Source organism: Camelus bactrianus, chromosome 8, assembly GCF_048773025.1.
Source record: "Camelus bactrianus isolate YW-2024 breed Bactrian camel chromosome 8, ASM4877302v1, whole genome shotgun sequence".
Classification (NCBI taxonomy): domain Eukaryota; kingdom Metazoa; phylum Chordata; class Mammalia; order Artiodactyla; family Camelidae; genus Camelus; species Camelus bactrianus.
Genome location: NC_133546.1, coordinates 93,121,490 through 93,135,004, shown reverse-complemented (window position 1 = coordinate 93,135,004; position 13,515 = coordinate 93,121,490).

The following is a 13,515-nucleotide window of genomic DNA, read 5'->3' as shown; positions in this document are numbered from 1 at the left end:
TTTTCACTGTAAAACCGAGTTGGAGTAAGAACCTCCCCATATATATGTATGGAGTGGAGTTTGCAACTGAAAAGAAACTTTGTGTTCCAAACAAGTAAGGTGAATGACGGCTTTCACACACACTTATCTCTCAGAACTGAGCATGTGGAGAGACGTTGGATCACATAGCATCACGGGAACGGGATGCAGGAAAAGCTATTACTCTGGTTTCTCAGTATGTTTCCTAGTGCCAGTGTGAATTTCCTGCAATTTTCACTTTAAAACCAGGTTGGAGCTAGTACCTCCCCATATATATGTATGGAGCGGAGTTTGCAACAGAAAAGAAACTTTGTGTTCCTAACAAGCTAAATGAAGGACGGCTTTCACACACATATCTCTCAGAACTGAGCATGTGGGAGACGTTCGTTCATCTAGCATAAAGGGAACGGGTTGCAGGAGAAACTTTTACTCTGGTTTCTCAGTCTATTTCCTAGTGCCGGTTTGAAGTTCCTGCAGTTTTCCCTGGAAAAACGAGTTGGATTAAGTACCACCCCATATATATGTATGGAGTGGAGTTTGCAACTGAAAAGAATCCTTGTGTTCCCAACAAGCTAGGTGAAGGACGGCTTTCAAACACACATATCTCTCAGTACTGAGCATGTCTAGAGACGTTCGTTCATCTAGCACCAAGGGAAAGGTTTGCAGGAGAAAATTTTACTCTGGTATCTCAGTCTGTTTCCTAGTGCCGGTTTGAAGTTCCTGCAGTTTTCTCTGTAAAACCGAGGTGGAGCTAGTACCTCCACATATATATGTATGGAGTGGAGTTTGCAACTGAATAGAAACTTTGTGTTCCCAACAAGGTAGGTGAAGGACGGCTTTCACACAATTATCTCTCAGAACTGTGCATGTGAAGAGATGTTCATTCAACTAGCACCATGGGAACTGGTTGCAGGAGGAACTTTTACTCTGGGTTCTCAGTCTGTTTCCTAGTGCCTGTTTGAAATTCCTGCAGTTTTCCCTGGAAAACCGAGTTCGAGTAAGTACCTCCCCATATATATTTATGGAGTACAGTTTGAAACGGAAAAGAACTTTGTGTTCATAACAAGCTAGTTGAAGGATGGCTTTCACACACATATCTCTCAGGACTGAGCATGTGGAGAGACGTTCGTTCATCAAGCACAAAGGGAACGGGTTACAGGAGAAATTTTTCTCTGGTTTCTGAGTTTGTTTCCTAGTGCCGGTTTGAATTTCCTGCAGTTTTCACTGTAAAACAGAATTGGAACATGTACCTCCCCATATACATGTATGGAGTGGGGTTTGCCACTGAAAAGAATCTTTGTGTTCCCAACAGGCTAGGTGAAGGACGGATTTCACACTCACTTATCTCTCAGAACTGAGCATGTGGTGAGATGTTCGTTCACCTAGCATCTAGGGAACGGGCTGCAGGTGAAACTTTTACTCTGGTTTCTCAGTCTGTTTCCTAGTGCCGGTTTGAAGTTCCTGCAGTTTTCACTGTAAAACCGAGTTGGAGCTATTACCTCCCCCTATATATGTATGGAGTGGAGTTTGCAACTGAAAAGAAACTTTGTGTTTCCAACAAGCTAGGTGAAGGACGGCTTTCACACACATATCTCTCAGTACTGAGCATGTGGATAGACGTTCATTCAACTAGCAACAATGGAACGGGTTGCAGGAAGAACTTTTACTCTGGGTTCTCAATCAGTTTCCTAGTGCCGGTTTGAAGTTCCTGCAGTTTTCACTGGAAAACCGATTTGGAGTAAGTACCACCCCATATATATTTATGGAGTGGAGTTTGAAACGGAAAAGAATTTTGTGTTCCCAAAAAGCTAGGTGAAGGACGGCTTTCACACACATATCTCTCAGAACTGAGCATGTGGAGAGACGTTCGTTCATCTAGCACCAAGGGATCGGGTTACAGGGAAACTTTTACTCTGGTTTCTGAGTCTGTTTCCTAGTGCCGGTTTGAAGTTAAGGTAGTTTTCACTGTAAAACCGAGTTGGAGCTAGTACCTCCCCATATATATGTATGGAGTGGATTTTGCAACTGAAAAGAAACTTTGTGTCCCCAACAAGCTAGTTGAAGGACGGCTTTCACACACACTTATCTCTCAGAAATTAGCATGTGGAGAGACTTCCGTTCACCTAGCACCAAGGGAACGGGTTGCAGGAGAAAATTTTACTCTGGCTTCTCAGACTGTTTCTTAGAGCCGGTTTGAAGACCCTGCAGTTTTCACTGTAAAATCGATTTGGTGCGATTACCTCCCCATATATATGTATGGAGTGGAATTTGCAACTGAAAATATACATTGTGATCCCAACAAGCTAAATGATGTACGGCTTCACACACACTTATCTCTCAGAACTGAGCATGTGGAGAGTCGTTCGTTCACCTAGCACCAAGTGAACGGGTTGTAGGTGAAACATTTTCTCTTGTATCTATGTCTGTTTCCTAGTGCCGGTTTGAATTTCCTGCAGTTTTCACTATAAAACCGAGTTGGAGCTCGTACCTCACCTATATATGTATGGAGTGGATTTTGCAACTGAAAATAAACTTTATGTTTCCAACAAGCTAGGTGAATGACGGCTTTCACACACACTTATCTCTCAAAACTGAGCATGTGGAGAGACGTTCCTTCATCTAGCACCAAGGGAACTGGTTGCAGGAAAAATTTATACTCTTGTTTCTCAGTCTGTTTCCAAGTGCCGGTTTGAATTTCCTTCCGTTTTCACTGTAAAACCGAGTTGGAGCTAGTACCTACCCATATATATGTATGGAGTGGAGTTTGCAACTGAAAAGAACCTTTGTGTTCCCAACAAGCTAGGTGAAGAACGGCTTTAACACACACTTATCTCTCAGAACTGAGCATGTGGAGAGACGTTCTTTCACCTAGCACCTAGCGAACGGTTTGCAGTAGAAACTTTTACTCTGGTTTCACAGTCTGTTTCCTAGTTCCGGTTTGAAGTTCCTGTAGTTTTCACTGTAAAACAGATTTGGTGATAGTACCTCCCCATATATATGTGTGGATTGGAGTTTGCAGCTGAAAAGTAACTTTGTGTTCCCAACATTCTATGTGAAGGACGGCTTTCACACACAAATATCTCTCAGAACTGAGCATGTGGAGAGACGTCCGTTCACCTAGCACCAAGGGAACGGGTTGCAGGAGAAAGTTTTACTCTGGTTTCTCAGTCTGTTTCCTAGTGCCGGTTTGAAGTTCCTGCAGTTTTCACTGTAAAACCGAGTTGGAGTAAGAACCTCCCTATATATATGTATGGAGTGGAGTTTGCAACTGAAAAGGAACTTTGTGTTCCAAACAAGTAAGGTGAATGACGGCTTTCACACACACTTATCTCTCAGAACTGAGCATGTGGATAGACGTTGGATCACATAGCACCACGGGAACGGGATGCAGGAAAAACTATTACTCTGGTTTCTCAGTATGTTTCCTAGTGCCAGTGTGAATTTCCTGCAATTTTCACTTAAAAACCAGGTTGGAGCTAGTACCTCCCCATATATATGTATGGAGTGGAGTTTGCAACAGAAAAGAAACTTTGTGTTACCAACAAGCTAAATGAAGGACGGCTTTCACACACATATCTCTCAGTACTGAGCATGTGGATAGACGTTCATTCAACTAGCACCAAGGGAACGGGTTGCAGGAAGAACTTTTACTCTGGGTTCTCAATCAGTTTCCTAGTGCCGGTTTGAAGTTCCTGCAGTTTTCACTGTAAAACCGAGTTGGAGTAAGAACCTCCCCATATATATGTATGGAGTGGAGTTTGCAACTGAAAAGGAACTTTGTGTTCCAAACAAGTAAGGTGAATGACGGCTTTCACACACACTTATCTCTCAGAACTGAGCATGTGGAGAGACGTTGGATCACATAGCACCACGGGAACGGGATGCAGGAAAAACTATTACTCTGGTTTCTCAGTATGTTTCCTAGTGCCAGTGTGAATTTCCTGCAATTTTCACTTAAAAACCAGGTTGGAGCTAGTACCTCCCCATATATATGTATGGAGTGGAGTTTGCAACAGAAAAGAAACTTTGTGTTACCAACAAGCTAAATGAAGGACGGCTTTCACACACATATCTCTCAGTACTGAGCATGTGGATAGACGTTCATTCAACTAGCACCAATGGAACGGGTTGCAGGAAGAACTTTTACTCTGGGTTCTCAATCAGTTTTCTAGTGCCGGTTTGAAGTTCCTGCAGTTTTCACTGGAAAACCGATTTGGAGTAAGTACCTCCCCATATATATTTATGGAGTGGAGTTTGAAACGGAAAAGAATTTTGTGTTCCCAAAAAGCTAGGTGAAGGACGGCTTTCACAAACATATCTCTCAGAACTCAGCATGTGGAGAGACGTTCGTTCATCTAGCACCAAGGGAACGGGTTACAGGAGAAACTTTTACTCTGGTTTCTGAGTCTGTTTCCTAGTGCCGGTTTGAAGTTAAGGTAGTTTTCACTGTAAAACCGAGTTGGAGCTAGTACCTCCCCATATATATGTATGGAGTGGATTTTGCAACTGAAAAGAAACTTTGTGTCCCCAACAAGCTAGTTGAAGGACGGCTTTCACACACACGTTTCTCTCAGAAATGAGCATGTGGAGAGGTGTTCGTTCACCTAGCACCAAGGGAACGGTTTGCAGGAGAAAATTTTACTCTGGGTTCTCAGACTGTTTCTTAGAGCCGGTTTGAAGACCCTGCAGTTTTCACTGTAAAATCGATTTGGGGCGATTACCCCCCCATATATATGTATGGAGTGGAATTTGCAACTGAAAATATACATTGTGATCCCAACAAGCTAAATGATGTACGGCTTCACACACACTTATCTCTCAGAACTGAGCATGTGGAGAGTCGTTCGTTCACCTAGCACCAAGTGAACGGGTTGTAGGTGAAACATTTTCTCTTGTATCTATGTCTGTTTCCTAGTGCCGGTTTGAATTTCCTGCAGTTTTCACTATAAAACCGAGTTGGACCTCGTACCTCACCTATATATGTATGGAGTGGATTTTGCAACTGAAAATAAACTTTATGTTTCCAACAAGCTAGGTGAATGACGGCTTTCACACACACTTATCTCTCAAAACTGAGCATGTGGAGAGACGTTCCTTCATCTAGCACCAAGGGAACTGGTTGCAGGGGAAACTTATACTCTGGTTTCCCAGTCTGTTTCCTAGTGCCGGTTTGAATTTCCTTCCGTTTTCACTGTAAAACCGAGTTGGAGCTAGTACCTCCCCATGTATATGTATGGAGTGGAGTTTGCAACTGAAAAGAACCTTTGTGTTCCCAACAAGCTAGGTGAAGGACGGCTTTAACACACACTTATCTCTCAGAACTGAGCATGTGGAGAGACGTTCGTTCACCTAGCACCTAGCGAACGGTTTGCAGTAGAAACTTTTACTCTGGTTTCACAGTCTGTTTCCTAGTTCCGGTTTGAAGTTCCTGTAGTTTTCACTGTAAAACAGAGTTGGTGATAGTACCTCCCCATATATATGTGTGGATTGGAGTTTGCAACTGAAAAGTAACTTTGTGTTCCCAACATTCTAAGTGAAGGACGGCTTTCACACACAAATATTTCTCAGAACTGAGCATGTGGAGAGACTTCCGTTCACCTAGCACCAAGGGAAAGGGTTGCAGGAGAAAGTTTTACTCTGGTTTCTCAGTCTGTTTCCTAGTGCCGGTTTGAAGTTCCTGCAGTTGTCACTGTAAAACCGAGTTGGAGTAAGAACCTCCCCATATATATGTATGGAGTGGAGTTTGCAACTGAAAAGAAACTTTGTGTTCCAAACAAGTAAGGTGAATGACTGCTTTCACACACACTTATCTCTCAGAACTGAGCATGTGGATAGACGTTGGATCACATAGCACCACGGGAACGGGATGCAGGAAAAACTATTACTCTGGTTTCTCAGTATGTTTCCTAGTGCCAGTGTGAATTTCCTGCAATTTTCACTTTAAAACCAGGTTGGAGCTAGTACCTCCCCATATATATGTATGGAGTGGAGTTTGCAACAGAAAAGAGACTTTGTGTTCCCAACAAGCTAAATGAAGGACGGCTTTCACACACATATCTCTCAGAACTGAGCATGTGGAGAGACGTTCGTTCAACTAGCACCAAGGGAACGGGTTGCAGGAGAAACTTTTACTCTGGATTCTCAGTCTATTTCCTAGTGCCGGTTTGAAGTTCCTGCAGTTTTCCCTGGAAAAACGAGTTGAATTAAGTACCACCCCATATATATGTATGGAGTGGAGTTTGCAACTGAAAAGAATCCTTGTGTTCCCAACAAGCTAGGTGAAGGACGGCTTTCAAACACACATATCTCTCAGTTCTGAGCATGTGGAGAGACGTTCGTTCATCTAGCACCAAGGAACGGTTTGCAGGAGAAAATTTTACTCTGGTATCTCAGTCTGTTTCCTAGTGCCGGTTTGAAGTTCCTGCAGTTTTCTCTGTAAAACCGAGGTGGAGCTATTACCTCCACATATATATGTATGGAGTGGAGTTTGCAACTGAATAGAAACTTTGTGTTCCCAACAAGGTAGGTGAAGGACGGCTTTCACACAATTATCTCTCAGAACTTTGCATGTGAAGAGACGTTCATTCAACTAGCACCATGGGAACTGGTTGCAGGAGGAACTTTTACTCTGGGTTCTCAGTCTGTTTCCTAGTGCCTGTTTGAAATTCCTGCAGTTTTCACTGGAAAACCGAGTTCGAGTAAGTACCTCCCCATATATATTTATGGAGTACAGTTTGAAACGGAAAAGAACTTTGTGTTCATAACAAGCCTGTTGAAGGATGGCTTTCAGACACATATCTCTCAGGAATGAGCATGTGGGGAGACGTTCGTTCATCAAGCACAAAGGGAACGGGTTACAGGAGAAATTTGTCTCTGGTTTCTGAGTTTGTTTCCTAGTGCCGGTTTGAATTTCCTGCAGTTTTCACTGTAAAATAGAATTGGAACATGTACCTCCCCATATATATGTATGGAGTGGGGTTTGCCACTGAAAAGAAACTTTGTGTTCCCAACAGGCTAGGTGAAGAACGGATTTCACACTCACTTATCTCTCAGAACTGAGCATGTGGAGAGACGTTAATTCACCTAGCATCTAGGGAACGGGCTGCAGGTGAAACTTTTACTCTGGTTTCTCAGTCTGTTTCCTAGTGCCGGTTTGAAGTTCCTGCAGTTTTCACTGTAAAACAGAATTGGAGTTAGTACCTCCCCATATATATGTATGCATTGGAATTTGTACGCTGAAAAGAAAATTTGTGTTCGCATCAAGCTCGTTGAAGGACAGCTTTCACACACATATCTCTCAGAACTGAGCATGTGAAGAGACGGTCGTTCAACTTGCACCAAGGGAACGGGTTGCAGGAGATACATTTACTGTGGTTTCTCAGTCTGTTTCCTAGTGCCGGTTTGAAGTTCCTGCAGTTTTCACTGTAAAACCGAGTTGGAGCTCGAACATCCCCATATATATTTATGGAGTGGAGTTTGCACCTGAAAAATAACTTTGTGTTCCCAACAAGCTTGGAAAAGACGGCTTTCACACACAATTATCTCTCAGAACTAAGCTTGTGGAGAGACGTTCGTTCATCTATCACCAAGGGAACGGGTTACAGGAGCAACTATTATTCTGGTTTCTCAGTCTGTTTCCTAGTGCCGGTTTTAAGTTCCTGCAGTTTTCACTGTAAAACCGAGTTGGAGCTATTACCTCCCCGTATATATGTATGGAGTGGAGTTTGCAACTGAAAAGAAACTTTGTGTTCCCAACAAGCTAGGTGAAGGACGGCTTTCACACACATATCTCTCAGTAGTGAGCATGTGGATAGACGTTCATTCAACTAGCACCAATGCAACGGGTTGCAGGAAGAACTTTTACTCTGGGTTCTCAATCAGTTTCCTAGTGCCGGTTTGAAGTTCCTGCAGTTTTCACTGTAAAAGAGAATTGGAACATGTACCTCCCCATATATATGTATGGAGTGGGGTTTGCCACTGAAAAGAAACTTTGTGTTCCCAACAGGCTAGGTGAAGGACGGCTTTCACACACATATCTCTCAGAACTGAGCATGTGGAGAGACGTTCGTTCATCTAGCACCAAGGGATCGGGTTACAGGAGAAACTTTTAATCTGGTTTCTGAGTCTGTTTCCTAGTGCCGGTTTGAAGTTAAGGTAGTTTTCACTGTAAAACCGAGTTGGAGCTAGTACCTCCCCATATATATGTATGGAGTGGATTTTGCAACTGAAAAGAAACTTTGTGTCCCCAACAAGCTAGTTGAAGGACGGCTTTCACACACACTTATCTCTCAGAAATGAGCATGTGGAGAGGTGTACGTTCACCTAGCACCAAGGGAACGGGTTGCAGGAAAAAATTTTATTCTGGCTTCTCAGATTGTTTCTTAGAGCCGGTTTGAAGATCCTGCAGGTTTCACTGTAAAATCGATTTGGAGCTATTACCTCCCCATATATATGTATGGAGTGGAATATGCAACTGAAAATATACATTGTGTTCCCAACAAGCTAAGTGATGTACGGCTTAACACACAATTATCTCTCAGAACTGAGCATGTGGAGAGTCGTTCGTTCACCTAGCACCAAGGGAACGGGTTACAGGAGAAACTTTTACTCTGGTTTCTCAGTCTGTTTCCTCATGCCGGTTTGAATTTCCTGCAGTTTTCACTGTAAAACCGAGTTGAAGCGAGAATCTCCCCATATATATGTATGGAGTGGAGTTTGCAACTGAAAATAAGCATTGTATTCCCAACAATCTAGGTAAAGTACGGCTTTCACACATATATCTCTCAGAAATGAGCATGTGGAGAGACGTTCGTTCACCTAGCACCAAGGGAACGGGTTGCAGGAGAAACTTTTACTCTGGTTTCTGAGTCTGTTTCCTAGTGCCGGTTTGAATTTAAGGCAGTTTTCACTGTAAAACCGAGTTGGAGCTAGTACCTCCCCATATATATATATGGTGTGGATTTTGCAAGTGAAAAGAAACTTTGTGTTCCCAACAAGCTAGTTGAAGGACGGCTTTCACACACACTTATCTCTCAGAACTGAGCATGTGGAGAGATGTTCGTTCACCTAGCACCAAGGGAACGGGTTGCAGGAGAAAATTTTACTCTGGCTTCTCAGACTGTTTCTTAGAGCCTGTTTGAAGACCCTGCAGTTTTCACTGTAAAATCGATTTGGGGCGATTACCTCCCCATATATATGTATGGAGTGGAATTTGCAACTGAAAATATACATTGTGATCCCAACAAGCTAAATGATGTACGGCTTCACACACACTTATCTCTCAGAACTGAGCATGTGGAGAGTCGTTCGTTCACCTAGCACCAAGTGAACGGGTTGTAGGTGAAACATTTTCTCTTGTATCTATGTCTGTTTCCTAGTGCCGGTTTGAATTTCCTGCAGTTTTCACTATAAAACCGAGTTGGAGCTCGTACCTCACCTATATATGTATGGAGTGGATTTTGCAACTGAAAATAAACTTTATGTTCCCAACAAGCTAGGTGAATGACGGCTTTCACACACACTTATCTCTCAAAACTGAGCATGTGGAGAGACGTTCCTTCATCTAGCACCAAGGGAACTGGTTGCAGGAGAAACTTATACTCTGGTTTCTCAGTCTGTTTCCTAGTGCCGGTTTGAATTTCCTTCCGTTTTCACTGTAAAACCGAGTTGGAGCTAGAACCTCCCCATATATATGTGTGGATTGGAGTTTGCAACTGAAAAGTAACTTTGTGTTCCCAACATTCTAGGTGAAGTACGGCTTTCACACACAAATATCTCTCAGAACTGAGCATGTGGAGAGACGTCCGTTCACCTAGCAGCAAGGGAACGGGTTGCAGGAGAAACTTTTACTCTGGTTTCTCAGTCTGTTTCCTAGTGCCGGTTTGAAGTTCCTGCAGTTTTCACTGTAAAACCGAGTTGGAGTAAGAACCTCCCCATATATATGTATGGAGTGGAGTTTGCAACTGAAAAGAAACTTTGTGTTCCAAACAAGTAAGGTGAATGACGGCTTTCACACACACATATCTCTCAGAACTGAGCATGTGGAGAGACGTTGGATCACATAGCACCACGGGAACGGGATGCAAGAAAAACTATTACTCTGGTTTCTCAGTATGTTTCCTCGTGCCAGTGTGAATTTCCTGCAATTTTCACTTTAAAACCAGGTTGGAGCTAGTACCTCCCCATATATATGTATGGAGTGGAGTTTGCAACAGAAAAGAAACTTTGTGTTCCCAACAAGCTAAATGAAGGACGGCTTTCACACACATATCTCTCAGAACTGAGCATGTGGAGAGACGTTTGTTCAACTAGCACCAAGGGAACGGGTTGCAGGAGAAACTTTTACTCTGGATTCTCAGTCTATTTCCTAGTGCCGGTTTGAAGTTCCTGCAGTTTTCCCTGGAAAAACGAGTTGGATTAAGTACCACGCCATATATATTTATGGAGTGGAGTTTGCAACTGAAAAGAAACTTTGTGTTCCCTACAAGCTAAATGAAGGACGGCTTTCACACACATATCTCTCAGAACTGAGCATGTGGAGAGACGTTCGTTCATCTAGCACCAAGGGAACGGTTTGCAGGAGAAAATTTTACTCTGGTATCTCAGTCTGTTTCCTAGTGCCGGTTTGAATTTCCTGCAGTTTTCTCTGTAAAACCGAGGTGGAGCTAGTACCTCCACATATATATGTATGGAGTGGAGTTTGCAACTGAATAGAAACTTTGTGTTCCCAACAAGGTAGGTGAAGGACGGCTTTCACACAATTATCTCTCAGAACTGAGCATGTGGAGAGACGTTCGTTCATCTAGCACCAAGGGAACGGTTTGCAGGAGAAAATTTTACTCTGGTATCTCAGTCTGTTTCCTAGTGCTGGTTTGAATTTCCTGCAGTTTTCTCTGTAAAACCGTGGTGGAGCTAGTACCTCCACATATATATGTATGGAGTGGAGTTTGCAGCTGAATAGAAACTTTGTGTTCCCAACAAGGTAAGTGAAGGACGGCTTTCACACAATTATCTCTCAGAACTTTGCATGTGAAGAGACGTTCATTCAACTAGCACCATGGGAACTGGTTGCAGGAGGAACTTTTACTCTGTGTTCTCAGTCTGTTTCCTAGTGCCTGTTTGAAATTCCTGCAATTTTCACTGGAAAACCGAGTTCGAGTAAGTACCTCCCCATATATATTTATGGAGTACAGTTTGAAACGGAAAAGAACATTGTGTTCATAACAAGCTTGTTGAAGGATGGCTTTCACACACATATCTCTCAGGACTGAGCATGTGGAGAGACGTTCGTTCATCAAGCACAAAGGGAACGGGTTACAGGAGAAATTTTTCTCTGGTTTCTGAGATTGTTTCCTAGTGCCGGTTTGAATTTCCTGCAGTTTTCACTGTAAAATAGAATTGGAACATGTACCTCCCCATATATATGTATGGAGTGGGGTTTGCCACTGAAAAGAAACTTTGTGTTCCCAACAGGCTAGGTGAAGGACGGATTTCACACTCACTTATCTCTCAGAACTGAGCATGTGGAGAGACGTTCGTTCACCTAGCATCTAGGGAACGGGCTGCAGGTGAAACTTTTACTCTGGTTTCTCAGTCTGTTTCCTAGTGCCGGATTGAAGTTCCTGCAGTTTTCACTGTAAAACAGAATTGGAGCTAGTACCTCCCCATATATATGTATGCATTGGAATTTGTACGCTGAAAAGAAAATTTGTGTTCGCATCAAGCTCGTTGAAGGACAGCTTTCACACACATATCTCTCAGAACTGAGCATGTGAAGAGACGGTCGTTCAACTTGCACCAAGGGAACGGGTTGCAGGAGATACATTTACTGTGGTTTCTCAGTCTGTTTCCTAGTTCCGGTTTGAAGTTCCTGCAGTTTTCACTATAAAACCGAGTTGGAGCTCGAACATCCCCTTATATATATATGGAGTGGAGTTTGCAACTGAAAAATAACTTTGTGTTCCCAACAAGCTTGGAAAAGACGGCTTTCACACACAATTATCTCTCAGAACTAAGCTTGTGGAGAGACGTTCGTTCATCTATCACCAAGGGAACGGGTTACAGGAGAAACTATTATTCTGGTTTCTCAGTCTGTTTCCTAGTGCCGGTTTTAAGTTCCTGCAGTTTTCACTGTAAAACCGAGTTGGAGCTATTACCTCCCCGTATATATGTATGGAGTGGAGTTTGCAACTGAAAAGAAACTTTGTGTTCCCAACAAGCTAGGTGAAGGACGGCTTTCACACACATATCTCTCAGTAGTGAGCATGTGGATAGACGTTCATTCAACTAGCACCAATGCAACGGGTTGCAGGAAGAACTTTTACTCTGGGTTCTCAATCAGTTTCCTAGTGCCGGTTTGAAGTTCCTGCAGTTTTCACTGTAAAAGAGAATTGGAACATGTACCTCCCCATATATATGTATGGAGTGGGTTTTGCCACTGAAAAGAAACTTTGTGTTCCCAACAGGCTAGGTGAAGGACGGCTTTCACACACATATCTCTCAGAACTGAGCATGTGGAGAGACGTTTGTTCATCTAGCACCAAGGGATCGGGTTACAGGAGAAACTTTTACTCTGGTTTCTGAGTCTGTTTCCTAGTGCCGGTTTGAAGTTAAGGTAGTTTTCACTGTAAAACCGAGTTGGAGCTAGTACCTCCCCATATATATGTATGGAGTGGATTTTGCAACTGAAAAGAAACTTTGTGTCCCCAACAAGCTAGTTGAAGGACGGCTTTCACACACACTTATCTCTCAGAAATGAGCATGTGGAGAGGTGTACGTTCACCTAGCACCAAGGGAACGGGTTGCAGGAAAAAATTTTATTCTGGCTTCTCAGACTGTTTCTTAGAGCCGGTTTGAAGATCCTGCAGGTTTCACTGTAAAATCGATTTGGAGCTATTACCTCCCCATATATATGTATGGAGTGGAATATGCAACTGAAAATATACATTGTGTTCCCAACAAGCTAAGTGATGTACGGCTTAACACACAATTATCTCTCAGAACTGAGCATGTGGAGAGTCGTTCGTTCACCTAGCACCAAGGGAACGGGTTACAGGAGAAACTTTTACTCTGGTTTCTCAGTCTGTTTCCTCGTGCCGGTTTGAATTTCCTGCAGTTTTCACTGTAAAACCGAGTTGAAGATAGAATCTCCCCATATATATGTATGGAGTGGAGTTTGCAACTGAAAATAAGCATTGTATTCCCAACAATCTAGTTTAAGTACGGCTTTCACACATATATCTCTCAGAAATGAGCATGTGGAGAGACGTTCGTTCACCTAGCACCAAGGGAACGGGTTGCAGTAGAAACTTTTACTCTGGTTTCTGAGTCTGTTTCCTAGTGCCGGTTTGAAGTTAAGGCAGTTTTCACTGTAAAACCGAGTTGGAGCTAGTACCTCCCCATATATATATATGGTGTGGATTTTGCAAGTGAAAAGAAACTTTGTGTTCCCAACAAGCTATTTGAAGGACGGCTTTCACACACACTTATCTCTCAGAA